The 22,750-nt window shown below is 37.5% G+C and overlaps 1 protein-coding gene across 1 annotated transcript in view; it reads left to right on the top strand.

Annotated features, from left to right (window-relative positions):
* Positions 1-22,750, top strand: part of LOC128365276 (tight junction protein ZO-2-like) — a 110,449-nt gene that overhangs the window by 11,094 nt on the left and 76,605 nt on the right. The gene's annotated exons all lie outside the window — the stretch shown is intronic.

The following is a 22,750-nucleotide window of genomic DNA, read 5'->3' as shown; positions in this document are numbered from 1 at the left end:
ACGTGTTTATAATATTTAATATGATCTTTGTCCAACAGTTTATTGTCATGGAGCTATCATCAGCCCTCCATACTCAAAGTATAGAACAGGCTTTTCTTCTCAGGTAGTAATATTCACTTCATGTCTCTATAGATACCACTGTTGTTTAATTCTCCACTCTGGTCCACAGTGAAATATCTCAACTCAACTATTGTATGGATTTCCAGTTATGATAATGTTGGTGATACTCTGATGTCATCAGGTCACTGTTTTGATTCGTCCAGTACTTTAGATCAGGTTTAGACTCACTAGAACTACTTTAGTTGGATGATATATTGTCTCAGAAATCATCACGATAAACAATATTATTGTCATTTGAAGATCATTTAATACCATTGATATAAAGATAATATAATAGTGTAATAATGTAAGGGGGATTGGAGAGTGGGTGCTACACTTCTGTTAAAACACAGACGGACATTATGTTTGAGGACAGAGTTATTTACCTTTAAATCTATATAAGTGACACTACTCTTGAATAGCCTCTTAGCTGCTAATATGAAGTGTGGCAATATTGAGGTAAAATGCCCATGTATCACACAAGAAGTCCATATATAGACATGATGATGTTAATTACACAATTGTAGGATAAGCTGATAACATAATTATCAGGTCAGGCCTACTTTGGTTGAAATATCTGAAAAGATACTTACATTCCCTTTGTGTTTAATTCACTTTATATTTTATTAATAGCAAACGTTAGAATATTAACATATCAGACTATACTGGTGATCATAAGAATAACCTTGTTGTACATGTGAGAGCACAGCCTCACAGTACTGTCAGACAGCTGCACACTCTTCATCTTACTATATTTATACTTCAATTATGTTGTTAACTGAAGACTGACTCAAGCAGAAGAGATATGAGATACAGTCATGTTCCCTGGAGAACCTGGAAGTTCTTACACTGTACGTCACATCACTATTAATAAAACACTTAAGAGTTTTCAGAAGCACCATCAGTAAATGCTTGTTGAGTTCAGTCCTGTCATACAGTGTGTGTATGGATGTATTGTACTGGTTATTTATATGTTGTTGCGTTTGCTCATGTGTCTGAGAGTATAGGTCAGTGTGGGTGTGTGTGTGTGTGTGTGTGTCTGTGTGTGTGTGTGTGTGTGTCTGTGTGTGTGTGTGTGTGTGTGTTCCTCAGATGGCTACTTCCTGTAAGCGTACATGATGTTATCTGTGGAATGACAGGAAGAGGGAGTGATGGTTTACAGACTGCTTCCTGCAGCAGAAGCCTCTTTTCTCTCTCTGTGTTTCTACCTCACCACACCCAACTCAAGACCAGACCACAACCTCTGTTTGTACCAAAACAAGCTTATCTCACTGCGTTAGCCACTGGTGCAGCCTCCGGCCCCTCGTTTGTCACACTTGTTTAATATCAGACTCATCATCATTAGCAACAGTGGAATTCAGACACAGATAACTGAACTTTGACTCAAAATCCTGCACTTCCTGTAAACCTTTTGTAATTATAGATTACTGTCATCATGCTCTGTGAAAGGGGAATTATTTTTCCTGGCCATGCACATTCATGAATATATATAGATAGATAGACTTTATTTTAATTAGATTCCAGGTCTATAGTATTCAGAGTTGGGAAGGTTACTTTGGAAGTGTAATAGATTACAGATTACTAGTTACTCTGTTTAAAATGTAATAAGTAATGTAACTATTTCAACAACTTCATCAAAGTAATGTAACTAATTACATTTGATGACTTTTCTAATGTTCTAACCAATGTCTTCAGCTGTTAGGGTAAATGTTCCCATTAAACACCAAAATCTAAGTCCAGCTGTTTTTCATGGATACTGACATGATTTATAAGAGAGATCATTTCTTATAAAGAACATTTATCTCTCATTTAAAATGTATTCATTAGTTCATGTACATTTTGGAATATAAAATAAAGATATTTGATGAAAAAAGTCAAAAGTCTGACATGAGTTTAATTGGTCATCATGATGGAATATAAAACATATAAAAAGTATTGATTTCAAAGAATTAAAAACAGCAATATATGTATGTTTATTAGCATAAACCCGTCCCTGCTGCTGTAGAGGTATAAATACATTCAGCACACACTACTACTACTACAGTCTACAGTTAGCTAGTTAGCTGAGTTAGCCACAGAGCTAGCAGCTGAGTTAGCAGCAGAAAGCTCTCAGAGCTAGTGTCCATGTTTCTGGTAGAGGTGGTGACTTTGATTGACAGGTGACACTTGGTAGGGGGCGGGGCTTCAGTGAACTCGACGGGCACTCCCACAGTGTTTGTTACACAACTTTGAAGCCTAATTTCATATATTTGGCGATTTTTTTAATCATTCAAATTTGGCAGGGTGGTTAACAACACACTTTTCTGTGGTATGTCAAACTCAGAACACATATTTATTCTTACTTTACACAGACTTTAAATGTTAAATATAAAAAAATTAGGAAAAAACACTCCTGAGTAAAATCTTAACGGTGTGACTTCAGATGTAACCTCCTTTGTAATCATCAACATTTTCATCAGTTACTGTAACAGATTACACTTACATTTATTTGGTAATTGCATTGTGTAACATCATTACATGCAACTAGTTACTCCCCAACACTGCTAGTATAGTATGAATAACCCTTTAAGTGTCAAAGGACTATTTCAGATAGACCTGTCCTTCATCCTGTAGACACAGCAGATGTGTTGCTGTAATATGAGTCACCTGCATACATTAGCACATGCTTGCCATATGTAAATAAGGGATAGTGAGTCATCGTGTTCCCACAGCTCCTCCACGTTAGTCATCTGCAGTCAAATCACCACAGACATACCTGCTGATCATCATTACTGTCACTGTCACACACACAGCTGTGCACTTTCTACCTCATATCTACACACAGCCTTTCAGCCATGTTTTCACTCATTTGTACATGTTTATTTCAGTGGTTTGACATCTAATAATGTGTAATATTAGCAGTTGTTTTCAGCTGTTATGGAATGTGATGATCAGAGGAGGAATTGTGCAGTGTGTTCATTGACTGTGAGTCTGTGACTGTACTAACACATACTGACATACGAGTCATGAATATATTTACCACCGTGTCAGAACATGTTAGCAAACACACAAATATAACTCCCACCTCAAATTCAAACATCAGATAGGTGTGTGTGTGTGTGTGTGGGGGGGGGGGGGGGTTAAACTCTCATCTCAGTAACAGCAGGTGTAGAAGGAGTTCACTCACAGAAATACATTGTAGGGTGGAGAGCTGAGAATGTTTTATATAGAGTTTGACCGATATATTAGTCAATATCAGCCTATCACAGATATATCTGTATTGGTGATATATTTTAATTTTATGTTCTGTGTGATCCTTTAATATGTACATTTATATAAGTTAATATATACATACAGATGTTTTTTGGTTGTTTTTTATTTATAATTATTCAATTCCCAGTACAGTTTACTATTTCAGTGTGCTGATGTCATTTTTTACAGTAAAGTTCACTGTTAAACAGTAGATTACCCTGGCCTCTATTATATGTCTGAAAATATAAAACTGTGTGCTTATGTAGGATTATGTATGTTGGAGCGGCTGTGGGTCAGGAGGTAGAGCAGTCGTCCACCAAATGGGAAGATTGGCGGTTTGATTCCCGGCTCCTCCAGTCCACATGTCCATGTGTCCTTGGGCAAGATACTGAACCCCAAATTGCTCCCATTGCTATGCCAACGGTGTTAGTTTCTCCTGATGAGCAGGTTGGCAGCCTGCGTGTGGGTGAATGTTACATGTAGTGTAAAAGAGCTTTGAGTGGTCATAACAACTAGAAAAGCACTATATAAGTACATTCCATTTACCATGTACATATTCTGTATATGAGATCAGAATATCAGCCAATATATCAATATTGGGATTTTTTTACTCTCTAATATCTGTATCGGCATCAGCTCCAAAAATCTAGTATCGTAGTAGTCGGGCCCTAGTTTTACAAGATCTTCATTTATTATATCAGAGTTCTATTTAATCACTGTTGGTAGAACTGTTAAAATAACTACTTTTATTGGACAATATATTGTCTCAGAAATAATCGCAATAAACAATATTATTGTCATTTGAAGATCATTTTATACCACTGATATAAAGATAATATGATAGTATAATAATGTAAGGGGTGTGGGAGGTACTTATGTATAAACCCAGACTGTCATTATGGTTGGGGAGTTAATTCTTCACCTTTAATTCTTCCTACAGTCTCCACTCAGGACGTACACAGTGAGGAATGGAGGACACTACTTGTTTAGCCAATGTGACATGAATAGCCTCTTAGCTGCTAATGTGAAAGGAGGTCAAAAATTGATGAATGTCATGTCCATGTATCATATGCTAAGTCCATATATAGACATGATGATGTTGATAATTATGTTACTGTATAATAGTTTACCACAGCAGACTGATTATTCCACCAGCAGCCAGAACATCATAATCATAATAGAGCACATATTACTTTAATGTACATATGAAGGTGTTTCTTAATCCAATGGTTTCTCTGACTAAAAGTATTGTTGATATCAGCTGAAGAACAGTGAAGTCATGTTTATGTAAATGCGTTAGCATGTCTTCTGCTGGAGGTCAGATGTAGCTGATGAATGTTGGTGTAGTCTCATTAAGGAGAGTCATGTCTGTAGCAGTTCCTCTCACAGCAGATACTAATACTGCCATCTTTCAAACATCTTCACTTCACACAGTTTACAGTGACCCAGAAATCAAAGTACGGTCCTGTCCTGACTGGAATGTTAATCTGAGAAATGAAACTCAGTAATTACTAGGAAATAACAGGAAGAGCGCTTTGGAAAGCTTTGAATACACTGTGTGTGTGTGTGTGTGTGTGTGTGTGTGTGTGTGTGTGTGTGTGTGTGTGTGTGTGTGTGTGTGTGTGTGTGTGTGTGTGTGTGTGTGTGTGTGTGTGTGTGTGTGTGTGTGTGTGGTGTGTATGTGTATGTGTATGTGTGGCGTGTAGTCAGTGTGTGTGTGTGTGTGGTGTGTATGTGTGGCATGTAGTCAGTGTGTGTGTGTGTGTGGTGTGTGTGGTGTGTGTGTGTGGCGTGTAGTCAGTGTGTGTGTGTGTGTGTGTGTGTGTGGTGTGTGTGTGTGGCGTGTAGTCAGTGTGTGTGTGTGTGTGTGTGTGTGTGTGTGTGTGTGGTGTGTGTGTGTGGTGTGTGTGTGTGTGTGGTGTGTGTGTGTGTTTGATCATCAGTGGAGATATTGATCATCATCAGGGAAAGAAATGCACCCTGCTCTCTTCAACAGTCCTTCCATAAACACATTAGAAGAGTGTAATATGATATGATTTTAAAGCACATGTTTAAGGAAGCAGTGAGTTTATTTCCCCTCAGCAGGCCACTGTGTGATCATATTAGTGTGTAAACAGAGGAAGCTGCTCTCAACTCATACAGAACAATGGCTGGACTCACTTCTGCTGCTGGAAACCAGGGAGGAGAAAAAAAATGAATTAGTGAAGGTAGAGAGGAGTAAAAGGCATGTTTTGTTGTTAGAGGTTATTTGTGTCTCGGTGAGTGGCTGCATCCTGCAATCTTTGAGCCAATGGGATGCCTGCATGTCACATGGTTCCTCCCCCCGCCTGCACAGAGCAGGTTAACAGCTCAGTGCACTCATGTTCCATCATATTTAGTTAGTTGTATTCAGTGTAACCTCTCTGAAACCACACACAGCCCTTTACTCATGTTGCAGACATTCTTTAAACAGCTGATCACAAAGAAGAGATTGTGTTTTTTCCTGTTTTAAAATGATTCTTACAGCATCTGTCATCCTCAGCAGCTGTTTGCATCATATACTGACAGACTTCCTTTAAAAGAACTGATACTTTGACAAACATCAGAGACAGTTCCATTAATACACAACCACAGATCCTAACTTCCAAGTAACCTTCTCTTCCTCTGCTCATATTAACTGAGAGGCAGAGATGCACGCTATGCTCCTATTTCAGTTATATAAGCACAATTACACAATTACAGTACACACTGTGTGGGCTTGGTTCATGTATGTGCAACAGAGCTGTGTGAAAGTCCATATATATGAGAAGGTTTTAATGAACCCTTAAATACTGTTCATATTCTGGTTATAATTAGTTCTTATACACAATTATAAATGAGAACATAACAGCTATAATTGTTTCTGTCATAAAAGTTCAGGCTTAAATAATGTAATGTATGTGTTTTTTTAATTGACAGTATGTAAGGGTTAGATGAAATTAAAGAGTACAGTATAGATTTGCGAGATCTTGTGATTTGGCTCTATATAAATAAAACTAACTTGAAAAAAAGAAAAAAAATGGTCTGATGATGACTAAACACTCACTGCCCTCCTAGCTCTAAAACAGCTGTGTGTGAAACATGACGGATAAAAAGACACTTCTCAAGAAAATGATGTTGTGCAGAGAGTGCAGAGTGCCTACGCATTCAAAACACATCGGTACACATCTGCACACATCTGCAGTAGAGTGGCATGTTAACTGTTGATTAATACAGTGAAAATAGAAATAATAAAAAAAGTGAACCCATTTCTATGACTCCATCAATCTGCTGACTCAGCTGTAATTCTTACAACATTTAGTAACTGCTGTGAGACAACAGCATTCACGTCTTATTTCAAGAATGAAACACGAGGTAGTACTTCTGCTACAAACACAGCTGGAAAAGTGATGATGGGCATGAATCGTGATAATCCATCATATCACACATACAAACACTGAATGTGTGGTGAGGTTATTTTGCAGCCTGGTGTCATCTGCATGCAAATGAATGAAGGTAAACACAGTGACTGAGCTGCATCATGTATCTGTGCTCTGACACAGCACTTCTCAGATCACAGTGTGCAGATGTATGAATGTACTTTATCAGTGCTTCTGCCTTCTGATCAATGATATGTAGCACTGCCTGATCTGAGGCAACAAATAAAGAAACCTAACCTGACCTAGGGCTGGGCGATATATCGATATATTTTTTAATGAGATATGGAATTGGACCATATCGCATATATCGATATACGTATTTCAAATTTGCGCTGTGATCCTTGCTCCAAACAAGCTGCTGACCCGGAGCTCTCTGCACTGCACTGCTCCCCGCGCCCCCGCCCCTCCTATTTCACGCACGGAGGGGGAGGGGCTGGAGCAGACACTCCGGCACTTTTCAACAAACTTGGAGGAAGCAACAACGTCTGTGGAGCGTGCAGAGGAGGAATTGGTTGGTAAAAGAAAAAGTAGTGGCTCAGTAATATGGAGATGGTTCGGATTCAAAGTATCAGATGAGCAACAAAATCACGTTATATGTAGGGAGTGACATAAACAAGTTACAGCCAGGGGTGGAAGCACTACAAATCTTTTTCACCACCTACAACAGTGGCACAAACTGCAGTACGAAGAGTGTGTGAAACTGCCCCAGCTGCAAGCCATCCACAACCCGCAAAAGCTCCAGCCCCGAAACAAAGCTCACTGCAAGCTTCATTTTCCCGCAGTGTACCGTATAGAATAGAATAGAATAGAGCTTTATTTGTCACTATAACAGAAGTACAGCAATCACCCCGTCCGTACATATACAACATACAATACATAATAAGACAGAACAAGAACAACAGAATAAAGAGGGGAGAAAAGGAAAAAAAACCCAAAAAAACAACGAGGATGAAAAGAAAAGTGACGAGTGGTGTACTATAACTAAAGCGGTCACTTATCACATTGCTAAAGATGTGGTCCCTGTTGCAACTGTGGAACAAGTCAGATTTAAAAAGCTACTGAAAACCATGTACCTGAGATATGATCTACCCAGTCACAACTGCTTTTAATAAAATAAAATTTTAATAAGCCATCTATAGTTGTCAAAATGTTGATGCTTTTCTCATATAAATATATTTATTTTACTTTATGGGCTATTTTTATTTAAGAAGGGCTATATTTTTCATTTAAATGTGCACCTTATGGAGCTTTGATTTCAAAGAACGTACTCCTGTGGTTATACAGTATTTATGTTTACATTTTATTGTTCTTTGAACAGCTGAGCATTAATTCATCCTGCTGGTTTCAATCAAGTTAATTGTGACATGTCATATTTGGATTTGACTGTGACTAAACATTTGCTCTCACTTTGCGATTAAAATATCGGGATATATATCGTATATCGATATTCAGCCTAAATATATCGGGATATGACTTTTGGTCCATATCGCCCAGCCCTAACCTGACCTAACATAACTAACTGAAGACTTCATACAGACTTAAACAGCTGTGGACAACATACTGTAAGAATCATGAATCATTCATCTAATCATTCATTTAAAGGTCAATGCAGACTCATTTACTGATGTTCCTGCCTTATTCACATTTAATGTCAATTCTGATGCTGACTTGAATGCATCTGCTGGTTGGAGAGAACATTGTTTATATGTTATTGCTGTGCATTTGCAACTATGTACTTTGTACATAGTTGCAAATGCTTGTAAAATCACAAGATCAAGCAACAGACTTACATCTGACTCATTTGTTTTCAGAACATTGTCTTGATCCATTTTCCACCAAATACTGGCTATTTGTTTTGTGCTTCTTCATTTGAATGACACACACACACACACACACATACACCTGTTTCAGCGTTAGGTGGCTGCTTGTGCTGGTCGCTGCACAGACATGAAAATAGAGTCCCTGATCTTGGGATATATAGGCGGGTATATAGGCGGGTATATAGGGGCGTATATAGGGGGGTATATAGGGGCGTATATAGGGGGGTATATAGGGGCGTATATAGGGGGGTATATAGGGGGGTATATAGGGGCGTATATAGGGGGGTATATAGGGGAGTATATAGGGGGGTATATAGGGGCGTATATAGGGGGGTATATAGGGGCGTATATAGGGGGGTATATAGGGGCGTATATAGGGGGGTATATAGGGGCGTATATAGGGGCGTATATAGGGCCGTATATAGGGGGGTATATAGGGGCGTATATAGGGGAGTATATAGGGGGGTATATAGGCACAGACACTGTGCTTGTTACCACACGGACGCGCAGCAGCACACAAACATGCAAAACATTACAAATAAAAGGACACAATGTGAATTCGTATTATGATGTACATCAACATATTAAAAATACATGTCATATTAGTAAGTCATAATATTTATCAGATTTAATTAATTGCAAAAAATGGAGAGCACCGTTGTGTACAGTCCTAACAACCTATGAAAGTCTGTAGCCTCTGATGCTGCACAGAGCGCAGTGCCATTACATTATTATTACAGCTGATCACTGTTTATTAGATCAGCTGATGACACCAGGCTGCTGCAGTATAACTACACACACCTCTACACTCATCACACTGGTTGGTTATATCTCCATATTCTTCCTTTATATGAATTAAATGTGAGGTTAGCAGCTCATCAGCCAACTTTCCTTTCAGCAAAAGTAAGTCATGTTATATTATTGAAATGCATGGCTGGGTAAATGCGCTGTTATAATAGCAATCTGCCAAAGTGAAGCCTTGATATTAAAGGGAATGAGAGATGACACTCTGATTGGTTTACTGCGTATTACGCCCAAAACACGTCTATGATTAATGAGGGGACTTAAGTCCATCCCTTTTAGACCAGGCGCCTGGCGCACTGACCATTTTTCCGCCGTTAAAATAGCAAAAGTGGATTTGGACCCGCCCCAAAGGCACTTGCGCCACGCGCTTCACGCCATGCGCTATAGATCGTTAAAATAGTGCCCTATGTATCATTTAAATTCAGTGTTGCTTATAGACCTATACTTATATGACATTTCTGAGTAGTTGTGGTAAACAGAGTGTTGATAGATAGTGGCCCAAACTCATCTGATCTGCCTGCATACTATCAGCCTGTTTTTGATCACAAGGTGGCCAATCATAATACACTAAAATCCACTTTAAAAGTTTAGAGTTTACTGGTGAGCCTCTGCATGTTGAACAGCACATCTCACTTAACCTGTCAGACTGTCACTGTGTCTCAAATCACATACGTCTGTTAGTACACTGTGTACACTCTTTACTTATTTATACAGTACACACATTTCCATAAGTTAGTGTTGTCTCAAATCAAACATGGCCATTGCTCGCTTACCGGAAATGACGATTAGCTAGTTGGCAAGCTAGCGTTAATATGTTAGTGGTAGTAAGCTTTTTTTTTCATTTTATTTTTTTAATTAAAAAAAAAAAAATCCAGTATTATAACATTACAGCGGTAGTAAGCTAGTGTTAGCAAACTAGCGTTAATATGTTAGGTATAGTAAGCTAGTGTTGGCAAGGGGATCATCCCTATGTTCCCCGCTTTGTATGTGACCGGGGAACATAGGGATGATCCCGTCTACAGTTAGCCAGTTAGCTGAGTTAGCAGCCGAGTTAGCCGCTGAGTTAGCAGCCGAGTTAGCAGATGAGTTAGCCGCCGTGTTAGTCGCCGAGCTAGCAGCCGAGTTTGCCGCCGAGCTAGCAGCGGAGTTAGCCACTAAGCTAGCAACCGAGTTAGCCGCGATCGGGGAACATAGGACCCGGGGAACATAGGTACGCTCCCGTTGGCAAGCTAGCAGTGATGCGCGGGTCGGCTTTTTTTAACACCCGCCCCAACCCGACCCGCCAGGAGATCCAACCCGCCCCGCCCGACCCGCAAAAAAATGCGCTGATCATGACCCGAACCCGACCCGACCCGAGGAAAAAAAACAAAAAGCCAGTGAACGTGTTGCCATGGAACTTACCGATGAGAACTCATTTGTGACACTGTAAGCCATAGATAGACAAGGATTTGCACTGGATTCGCAGTAAAGATTATGATACAATTTCATGAAAGATTAATTGAATACCAAACAACAACAAATACACTGTAAGATTGATTTTTACATCGTTCTTTATTGAACGATTGCGGAAAGCATCTCTCTGCCCTGCGCACAAATACAAACACACACAAGTGTGCACACATGCCAAACATAGTCAACACTGTAATATCTGCTATAACATCAGATCTGAGAGCTTACATTTTAGTGAACTGATCTTTGATCACTTGTTTAAATTGAAGTAATAGATCATATACTGTAGGTAACAATGATATTTCAACAAAACGTATATGTTTAAATTGAAGAAGCGCAGAGCATATAATGATATTTATAGCTGATGACTCTCAATCTTCTGATCACAATTTAACTTTAGCGTCACTAAGCTATTAAACACATTCGTGTAGGTTATTATTGATTGAGCACAACCATAATGTTGATTCGGAGTGACACCCAACTGTGTTAGGACATAGCGTCAGGTTTGATCTGAAGAGATTGTGGAATAACGGCACCATCAAGCTTCAGCTCGCTCCCGTTGCCATCGAGATTCAAAACAAAGCAGATAGAGTAAGCCAGAGTCCGCACAAAAGTAGTCACATAGCGATATTAATAACAGTTTTATTTTAAAGTTTGTCTTCTTCTTCTTTCACATAAAAAATGGATTATCATGAATAGGCAAGTGAAAGTATGTGAGTGAGAAATATGTGTTTTCTCTTTATGACCCGCCCCGCCCGCACCCGCAATATTTAAAAAAAATTGAACCCGAACCCGCCCGACCCGCGGATAAACCCGCGGATATCCGCGGGTCACGGGTCGACCCGCGCATCACTGCAAGCTAGCGTTAATATGTTAGTGGTAGTAAGCTAGTGTTGGCAAGCTAGCGTTAATATGTTAGCGGTAGTGAGCTAGTGTTGGCAAGCTAACGTTACTGTGTTAGCAGTGGTAAGCTAGTGTTGGCAAGCTAGCCTTAATATGTTAGCAGTAGTAAGCTAGTGTTGGGAAGCTAGCGTTAATATGTTAGCGGTAGTAAGCTAATGTTAGCAAGCTAGCGTTAGCATTCACATTATTGTTCGTGGTACCAAATCATTACAACTGCTACATTAAGCCAATAAAGCTACTGATGGTCTATATGTGACAACAGTATAGTGGTGCTTAGTGCAAAAACTACATATATAATATATTTTTGTAGCGTTGCGATGTTCACTGTAGTTACAATGGCCTTCACTGTGCACTATGCAGTTTTTAAAGTGCACTGCATTATTCCATACTTCTCAATGTGCACTCAAAACATTAAGTATAAGTACAGAAGTGTGAGATGTATCTTAATGACTGCTGTGGTAGCTGGACATGAATGAATGAATATGTAAGTGGAATAGATTTGGTTGCTGTACTGATGAGTCTGCGTCTCGGGCTTCCACTGTTGACTAACACACACACACACACACACTGCAGGTGCAGCGAGTAGAGAATGTATAAATAGCAGCATCATTTATCATGGTGAAGTAGCTGCAGCTTACTCAGTGAATCAGGTGGCTGCAGCCTCCAGCTCTCCACACAGACCTGTCACTGTGTGTCTGACTGCTGCAGTCATTTACAAGCCTCCACACTGTCATTACCTAACACCTTGAGACTTTACAGCAGCCTGGCGATGGAACTAAATGAAGAACATCACCAGACACTCATTTTCATTTCCTGTGTAATGAAGATGAGTGTACTCAGTCTAACGTTTCTAAATGACCTCAAACATTGAAACATATCTTTGACATTTTTATAACAATAGAAAGAATATTTGTACTTTGAATTCACTCCTTCCTAAATGTGAAGCAGGTCAGATGACATCATAAGCAAGTCAGAGCCAGTGATATTATGAAACAAAGGGCACACCAGACAGACAAACCGCAGAATGGAAGAATGATGATGCAAATGAAGGGGTTTGTGTGTGTGTGTGTGTGTGTGTGTGTGTGTGTGTGTGTGTGTGTGTGTGTGTGTGTGTGTGTGTGTGTGTGTGTGTGTGTGTGTGTGTGTGTGTGTGTGTGTGTGTGTGTGTGTGTGTGTGTGTGTGTTGGACAGCAGTGCTCATTGTAAAAACACAACAACAGGGCAGTGTAATGAGAGCACTCAGGCCTGACTGCTGGAGTGCTCTGAGCTAATACACTGGAGATACTGTTCCTGCTGCTCACTTCACCTCCTACATGCTCTATCCTCCTCTTCCTCCTCCTTCTCCTCTTCTCCTCTTCAGTCAGAGCAGATTTAATCCACTGCAGTGATAAACATCAGGCAGCTGAGGACAGTCTTATCACAGAGAACAACTAAAGCTGTGAAAAGGTCAAGATCATAGTGGCCATCGCAGATAATGTGATAATACAACTGCACAGAACACACATCAGTCAGCTGTTAAACGTCAAATGTGTTGAAACTGTACTGTACAATAAAAGTCGTTATCCTATCCTACCATATCTCCGTATACAGCCTCTGCTCCCATTGGCTGATCAATCCATTGGTCAGCTGGAGTGCTGTAAGCTGACTGAATGATGCCCCCCCTCATCACTTATAGGCTCAGCAGTACCTGTGTTCCACCTCCATATACACACTAAATTTAGATTCAGGCAATGACATTTGCAGTGGAAAAATGTCAAATAGTATTCATAAACATTCAGTGAGCTCTAAATGTTCTCTAAATCCTCTGAGAGTACTACCCAGGACACTTTTTTTTTTTTTTTTTTTTTTACATGTGTTTGAATGTTATACTTTTTTTCCCATTAGAAATGATAATACAGTCTAGGCCTATAGCAGCATAAACTAGGAGCTGGTCCAGGACAAGCCTGGTCAGCCCTAACTATATGCTTTATCAAAAAGGAAAGTTTTAAGCCTACTCTTAAAAGTAGAGAGGGTGTCTGCCCCCCCGATGTTCCGTGAGGTTGAGGTCAGGTAACCATAGAGAGTAGTCATGACAGACAGGACCCTTCAGTCTTCTCTCGTCTTCAAGTAGTTCTTGCAAAGCTTTGAGGTGTGTTTGTGGTCGTTATCCTGCTGCAGACCAGATGGTGCAAGTGTCCAACTCCAGAGCAGGCAAAACACCCCCACACTTGAAAATTGGAGTCACCATGTTTCACAGTGTGTTTGATACACTGCAGTATCATTCTCCTCACATTCACCCTTCTGCTGCTATAAATCTCAGACTGGGTTTCATCAGTAAATAGGATTTTTCCTCCAGTCATCCACTGTGAAATGTTGGTATTTCTAAGCCCACCCTGAGTGTTTGGCCTTGTTTCCCCTCCTCAGAAGTGGTTTAAAAACTGCTGCTGCTTCTTCTGACTGGACTGCTGCTGATTGGAGTCTTGTGTTCTTTATTTAGCTAATTCTGTATCTGTGATGAAATTCCATCTCCCAGGGAACTAAGCTTGATGTGTTTCTAGGCCAGAAAGTCTCTCTTTGCTTAGAATAACAAGTTGAACTTCATTTAGTTCTGATGCCATGTTTCCTTCTAACAAAAAGCTGCTTAGTAATCAATAATGAGTTGGATATGTGAGTAGGGATGCAACTCATGGTTTGGATGGTATCCTGGTTTTTCGTTATAGATTGGATCATTGTTTGGATAAGCAAAAAAACAATGATATGACAAATATAACATTTATTCTTCAAAACACTAAAAGTAAGGAAATGCTTCTCATGATCTGTTGCGTAAAGGGGTTAAGTTGTACATGAAATTTATCCTCCATCCTGACCCATTTATCCTCTATCTCGGTTTTTTATCATTCTTTTTGGCAATTATATACTGAGAAGTTATGTAGAGAACTACGATGACTGAGGCTTGAAAAAAGATTTTTTTCTCTCTCTCTCTCTCTCTCTCCCCCCCCCCCCCTCTCTCTCTTTGGGGCTAGATCAGCTTTCTTTGATCTGATGTCCTCCTTCCATTACTCACATTACTATTGTAACAGTAGGATTATATCCTCATGCTAAAATCAACTGTAAATCCTCATTTTAAAGCTGAAATCTAAAAAGGTTTCACATCTTTGTTGCCTATTTCACACCTGATGAGTTTCTGTTTCTGTTCAGTCATCAACAAACAGAACATCTGATACATTCCTGAACTATTGAACTGTGTCTGTGTATGTTCATGAAACACACAGCACAACATACATCTATACACTCCTCTCATCAGTGTTTGTCTATGGAAAAAATAAGTGTATATGGTCCAGGAGAACATGTTATGTATATAAAGAATAGTGATTGTTGGCGTTTTTAATGAATGCATTTCAAATTTGGACATTTGCATTAAAAAAGTATATCAGCTGCACAAAAATATAAAAATGATGCATTGTATTTCCTATTTTTCTATATTCAGTATCACATTAGGAAAAGTCCTCATAGGTCTGAAATTTAAAAATGGATTAAATTTGACCATGAATAGTATGTAAGGGTTAAATGGTGCATACATGTGGCTGTATATGTATATAAAAAGCTGTCTGCTGTCAGCAACAGCGTCTCAATAAAAGCAGCAAAGAAGAAACAAAATGTCAGTAAATGACAGTTATAACAACAGTATCCAACACAGAGCTGTGCTATTTATAGCACACGTATTGTCTGTAGTTGATTAATCACAAGGTGTATGTCATCATCATCACAGCAGTGAGGCTGTGTTGCAATCAGCATCAAACGTTTGAACTATTGGAGCGCTCAGCAAGCCTAAAGGACAATCACTGTGTCTCTGATTGGATGCAGACATGTTGCTTGTCTCCCTGCCTTTGTTTCCTGTCTGTGTCTCCACTGTCAGCTCTCCTGAAAGGAAAAAAAAACAAAAAAAACGGAAAAAAACAAAAACCATTTGAATTGTAATCAGCTTTGATCATAGTGTTCAAAAATGTAAAAAAAGTACATATGAGTATGTGTAAGACATGGTGTGTGTGTGTGTGTGTGTGTGTGTGTGTGTGTGTGTGTGTGTGTGTGTGTGTGTGTGTAAGACATGGTGTGAGTATGTGTAAGACATGGTGTTTGTGTGTGTGTGTGTGTGTGTGTGTGTGTAAGACATGGTGTGTGTATGGTGTTACTGTAGTCCAGTCATGAGCAGAGCTAGTCTATAATGTAAATACAGTAAGTGAAGCATTAACAGTTGTCATCCAGCAGGCTGAACTCATTCCAATATGCTGGTAGACTTTGTGAGCATGCTGTTTAACACTGGAGTATTTATACTGTCACAGCTTCAGCTTAACATAAAGTAAAAGTACAATAAATAAAATACAGCAGGCCAATTGGTTATTAATCACAGACTTTAGTTTTTTACTGAAAAGCAGACACTGATATGTATTTTTAATACATACATTAGAATAACATAGTCTTTATTTTTAGAATAGAACTTTATTGTTCATCATGGTGGAACATTTTCTTTGGCTCACCAATAACAGACATACAGTAGAGAGAAATGACATAAGATCCATAGAATCCATAAAATCATTCTTAAAATACATAAATACATAAGAATATGTAAAGTATAAAATATAGATGCATTTCAGTTCCTGTGTGTGTATTGTATGATTACTTGGAAGTGTTAAAAATATGCACTTGGGATAAAAGACTACTTATAAAATATACATTATATTTATATTTTACAAATCAAGTTCGGACTGCTCACCAAAATGTGTAACCTTCAAATCAACAGTCCTCCTGTTCATACTGACCATTAGAAGATCCCTTCATAACACACTTACAACTTTTTATTTTTTTTATTTTTTTTTACATCATGTCACCAACACAGACTTGTTAGAGGATGTCTGTATGGTAATCTACAGAGTCTAATAAACCAAATACAACACATTCAAAAGGCAAGGCAAGGCAAGGCAGTTTTATTTATATAGCGCATTTCATACACAATGGCAACTCAATGTGCTTTACATAAAACAGAAAAACATGTACTTTGAGAAACTTAAAACATACAATTAACCCCCACCCCCATAATAAAAACAAAGTACAGAAAAATAGAAAGACATAAATAAAATGATTGCAGCATAAAATAATAAATTAGCTTTAAAATCATTAAAATGACATAGAGTGCAAATGAAAGATTAAAATGTAAAGTGATTTAAAAGAGCTCAATCATAAGCTCAGGAGAAGAGAAATGTTTTTAACCTGGATTTAAAAGTTTAAAAATCTGAACTTCTACTCTAATGATTTAAATAATGTTAGTGTAGAGAACCTGGGCTTTGTTGTAAATGAATATAATTTAAAAAAAATGACAGATAATGATGTGATTGTATCAGTGATGATCTGGTTGTGTTAATGTGTGTGTGTCTTTGTGCTGTTAAAGAACAACACACAGTGCAGAGGTGAAGATAGTGAGCAGCTCTATAAACTAACTGTACAGTAGTGTGACAGTGCTCATGTTTAGCAGTGTCTCACTGACCCTATACTGACCCTCTACATGTGTTGTGTGTGTAGTGTGTGTAGTGTGTTTAGTGTGTCTCACTGACCCTCTACATGTGTTGTGTGTTTAGTGTGTTTAGTGTGTTTAGTGTGTTATGTTAACACAGCTACAGCTCACTGCTGACTGGATGGAACTGGTTCTCATGACCTTGTGCATATGACTCTGTGTGTGTGTGGGTGGGTGTTCTGTGTGTAGTTTCAGCTCTGTGTTGTGTGTGTGGTGTCACAGTATTTCTATTGTTGTCATTCAGTCAGAGTAGGAGGTGGTGTGGTCTGACAATAATTTACTGAGCTAATAATAATAATAATAATAATAATAATAACATACTTTATTCATCCTGAAGGAATTTAATGCATCCAGTAGCTTATATGACACACACACACACACACACACACACACACATACACACACACACACACACACACACACACACAAATGCAAAAGACAATCATGAGCTGGCAGATGATCAGTTTTTGCTGCCTGGCATTCATCTTCATCTGTCATATTTAAAGCTGCATGTTGAGCCAGTATTGCCAGTTTTATGGATCTATTCAAATATATTGGTTGATATAACTTGTTGTAACCTAAACACATTGATTTGGATGTTGTGCCCTCTGGTGGACACACAGTATGTCACATGTCAAACACTTCTGTCCTAACACTAAACACCCTGGGGACTCTGGGACAGGCGTGGACTGGACATCAGGACATTTGGGGATTTTCCCAGAATGCTCGTCCTGTGAGATCCGGTCTGCTGTCCCTGTGGATCCATCAAAAGTCTGACTATGTCTTAAATTTAGTTTTTGATATTTAAGATCTAAAAAGTGTTAAATGTGTGGAACTGTAGGAGTTAATGTATTACATTTGATTTAAGTGTAATTATATTTGTGTTATATTTATTTTATGTTATTTATCATTATTATCATTATTTTCTGATTATTATACATAAACCAACCAATCAACTTATTAATGAAAGTAAAAACTAATCATCAGTTGGAACTATAATGAAACTAATCATTACATTACATCATCACTACAACAGTAACATTATTATATATCTCATAATATATTATGCATGAGTCACATGTGACACTTTTCTTAGTACTTTCTTGAAAAATGAGTCTCCACCACTGTTTGCCTAACAATTTTAATACAAGAAGATGTTCTTATGTTAAACTCATAACTGTGTGTACAGTAGTCTAATTGGTTGTATTCATTTGTGGCAATAATAGTTTTATTTTTTCCTTAAAAAGTCTTACAAGTAATTACATTTGTGTTCCCTGGTCCCACCCCTTATATACACATACAGGTCATCTTAGCTACAGCAAGGTGACATGATGGTGCAATCTCTAATAGCAGGTTGTCATGGCAACTGAAACTAAAAGTATCTAGCATTCAGTCAGCTAGTATCTAGTTAGTAACTGTTGAAATATGGATAGAAAAAAAAGAAGTTGATCCACTAATATAACTGTAATCACATCAGCAGAAGAAGTTGGTGAGAAATATCAGGATGTAAATTCTCAGTATTTAACTTGATTATTATAGTCCTAATTATTATAGTCCTGATTATTATAGTCCTGATTATTATAGTCCTAATTATTATAGTCCTGATTATTATAGTCCTAATTATTATAGTCCTGATTATTATAGTCCTAATTATTATAGTCCTGATTATTATAGTCCTAATTATTATAGTCCTGATTATTATAGTCCTGATTATTATAGTCCTGATTATTATAGTCCTGATTATTATAGTCCTGATTATTATAGTCCTGATTATTATAGTCCTGATTATTATAGTCCTGATTATTATAGTCCTGATTATTATAGTCCTGATTATTATAGTCCTGATTATTATAGTCCTAATTATTATAGTCCTAATTATTATAGTCCTAATTATTATAGTGCTGATTATTATAGTCCTGATTATTATAGTCCTAATTATTATAGTCCTGATTGTTATAGTCCTAATTATTATAATGCTGATTATTATAGTCTTAATTATTATAGTCCTGATTATTATAGTGCTGATTATTATAGTCCTAATTATTATAATGCTGATTATTATAGTCTTAATTATTATAGTCCTGATTATTATAGTCCTGATTATTATAGTCCTAATTATTATAGTCCTAATTATTATAGTCCTGATTATTATAGTCCTGATTATTATAGTCCTGATTATTATAGTCCTGATTATTATAGTCCTAATTATTATAGTCCTGATTATTATAGTCCTAATTATTATAGTCCTGATTATTATAGTCCTAATTATTATAGTCCTGATTATTATAGTCCTGATTATTATAGTTCTGATTATTATAGTCCTAATTATTATAGTTCTGATTATTATAGTCCTGATTATTATAGTCCTAATTATTATATTCCTAATTATTATAGTCCTGATTATTATAGTCCTAATTATTATAGTCCTGATTATTATAGTCCTGATTATTATAGTCCTAATTATTATATTCCTAATTATTATAGTCCTGATTATTATAGTCCTAATTATTATAGTCCTAATTATTATAGTCCTAATTATTATAGTCCTGATTATTATAGTCCTGATTATTATAGTCCTAATTATTATAGTCCTGATTATTATAGTCCTGATTATTATAGTCCTGATTATTATAGTCCTGATTATTATAGTCCTAATTATTATAGTCCTAATTATTATAGTCCTGATTATTATAGTCCTAATTATTATAGTCCTAATTATTATAGTCCTGATTATTATAGTCCTAATTATTATAGTCCTAATTATTATAGTCCTGATTATTATAGTCCTAATTATTATAGTCCTGATTATTATAGTCCTAATTATTATAGTCCTGATTATTATAGTTCTGATTATTATAGTCCTGATTATTATAGTCCTGATTATTATAGTCCTAATTATTATAGTCCTAATTATTATGGTCCTGATTGTTATAGTCCTGATTATTATAGTTCTGATTATTATAGTCCTAATTATTATAGTCCTGATTATTATAGTGCTGATTATTATAGTCCTAATTATTATAATGCTGATTATTATAGTCTTAATTATTATAGTCCTGATTATTATAGTCCTGATTATTATAGTGCTGATTATTATAGTCCTAATTATTATAGTGCTGATTATTATAGTCCTGATTATTATAGTCCTGATTATTATAGTCCTAATTATTATAGTCCTGATTATTATAGTCCTGATTATTATAGTCCTAATTATTATAGTCCTGATTATTATAGTCCTGATTATTATAGTGCTGATTATTATAGTCCTAATTATTATAGTCCTGATTATTATAGTCCTGATTATTATAGTCCTAATTATTATAGTCCTGATTATTATAGTCCTAATTATTATAGTCCTGATTATTATAGTCCTGATTATTATAGTGCTGATTATTATAGTCCTAATTATTATAGTCCTGATTATTATAGTCCTGATTATTATAGTCCTAATTATTATAGTCCTGATTATTATAGTCCTAATTATTATAGTCCTAATTATTATAGTTCTGATTATTATAGTTCTGATTATTAAAGTTCTGATTATTATAGTCCTGATTATTAAAGTTCTGATTATTATAGTACTTGAAGCACAGAAATTCACAGGAGTTTGACAGCAAAGTGTGACCCTGTTAATATGAACTTTGAATGTTGAACTGCGATGAAGCTTTCTATATTTCAAAGTTAGAGGCCTGCAGGATGACCTTTAGTGTGTGTGTGTGTGTGTGTGTGTGTGTGTGTGTGTGCGTGTGTGTGTGTGTGTGTGTGTGTGTGTCACACTGAATGGTTTAGGTCCAGAATACATGAATGACATGTATGAATATAAACCCAGTAGAGCTCTGAGATCTACTGACTCAGGTCAGATAGTGGAGCCCAGAGCTCTGAGATCTACTGACTCAGGTCAGATAGTTGAGCCCAGAGTTCAAACTAAACATGGTGAAGCAGCTTTTAGCTGTTATGCTGCACACAACTGGAACAAACTACCAGCAGAACTGAAATCAGCCCCAACTGTGAACACTTTTAAATCCAGGTTAAAAACATTTCTCTTCTCCTGTGCTTATGATTGAGCTCTTTTAAAGCACTTTACATTTTAATCTTTCATTTGCACTCTTTGTCCTTTTAATGATTTTAAAGCAAATCATTATTTTATGCTGCAATCTTATATTTAATGCTCTATTCTAGCATTTTATTTCTCTCTTTCTATTTTTCTGTACTTTGTTTTTATTATTGGTGTGGGGGGTGGGGGGTTAATTGTATGTTTTAATGTTTCTCTCAGCTGTCAGCTTGCTTCAGCCTCAGCAGCAGTTTAGCTCTGCTCGGTCTGTGCACGTTTGGGCAGAATTGAAACAGTGGACAGTGCATCTTCCATCTGTGTGAAGGTGTGGACAGTGCCACTGCTTTACTGCTTTCATGTCACAAGGTTTTTATTGTTCTCAGAGCTGCTCTGGGCCTGCAGCTGCATTTCCACTTCAAAGCACTCATGCCTCATTAGATGTGTGTATATATGCTGACCTACTCCCTGTTTATAGAACTACACATTAGCATACAGTACCACACACACACACACAGGTCATTTTTGAGGACATTATATCTACTTACATTTATTTCCTGGAGACGACCTGCCTAACCCTAACCCTAACCTTTACCCTAACATTAACCTAACCCTAACCCTGACCTGAACCACTGACCCAAAGATGAACTTTTTCCCTCAGGGACGCAGCTTTTGTCCCCACTTGGAGTCATCCCTCGTTAACCAGTTGACTGGTCTTTAGTCGGGAAATTTGTCGCTGAAAGTACACACACACACACACACACACACACACACACACACACACACACACACACACACACACACACACACACACACACACAGGATGTCCATGTTGAAACCACTCAGTCGACATTGATTGATGGTCTGCAGTGAGGATCTGTGTTCCTAAAGCTACAGTTATCCTCATTTACACCACCTGTTTTTGTGTCTGCCTGCTGGGAGAGTGTGTGTGTGTGTGTGTGTGTGTGTGTTTTAGAATGTGCATGATCTGTATTTAATAACCTGCTGCCTACTGCAAAGGTTTCATAACATCTAGTCTGTAGAAGTAAAGGCTTGATTTTTTGGCATTAATACAATGTTAAGTCCTCATAATTTTTATTTGTTGACCCCCTCTATATAAAACAGTCTACTTTAAATACGGGAAATGTACAAAAAAGACTTTTCATTGACTTTGAAATAGCTCATTAGCGTAAATAATGGTCAGCTGTATGCAGAGAGCACAGTGCAGTAGATAATCATGTGAACATTAACAGCAGTGAGTGTTTGTCTGATTCGTCCTCATCCTCCGCTCACTCCTCCTTCTCTGACTGATGTGGCTGGAAAGGTCAGAGGAGTGATATGGAATCCCCAGGTGCCTCTCAGCTCCTCTTTGAAGATTAAACTGCCATTTTAATGAAAGTCTTCTCTCCTTCCC

The sequence above is a fragment of the Scomber japonicus genome, chromosome 9, assembly GCF_027409825.1.
Source record: "Scomber japonicus isolate fScoJap1 chromosome 9, fScoJap1.pri, whole genome shotgun sequence".
Taxonomy (NCBI): Eukaryota; Metazoa; Chordata; class Actinopteri; order Scombriformes; family Scombridae; genus Scomber; species Scomber japonicus.
Note: the sequence above shows the minus strand (reverse complement) of the source record. Positions and strands in the feature narration are given on the sequence as shown.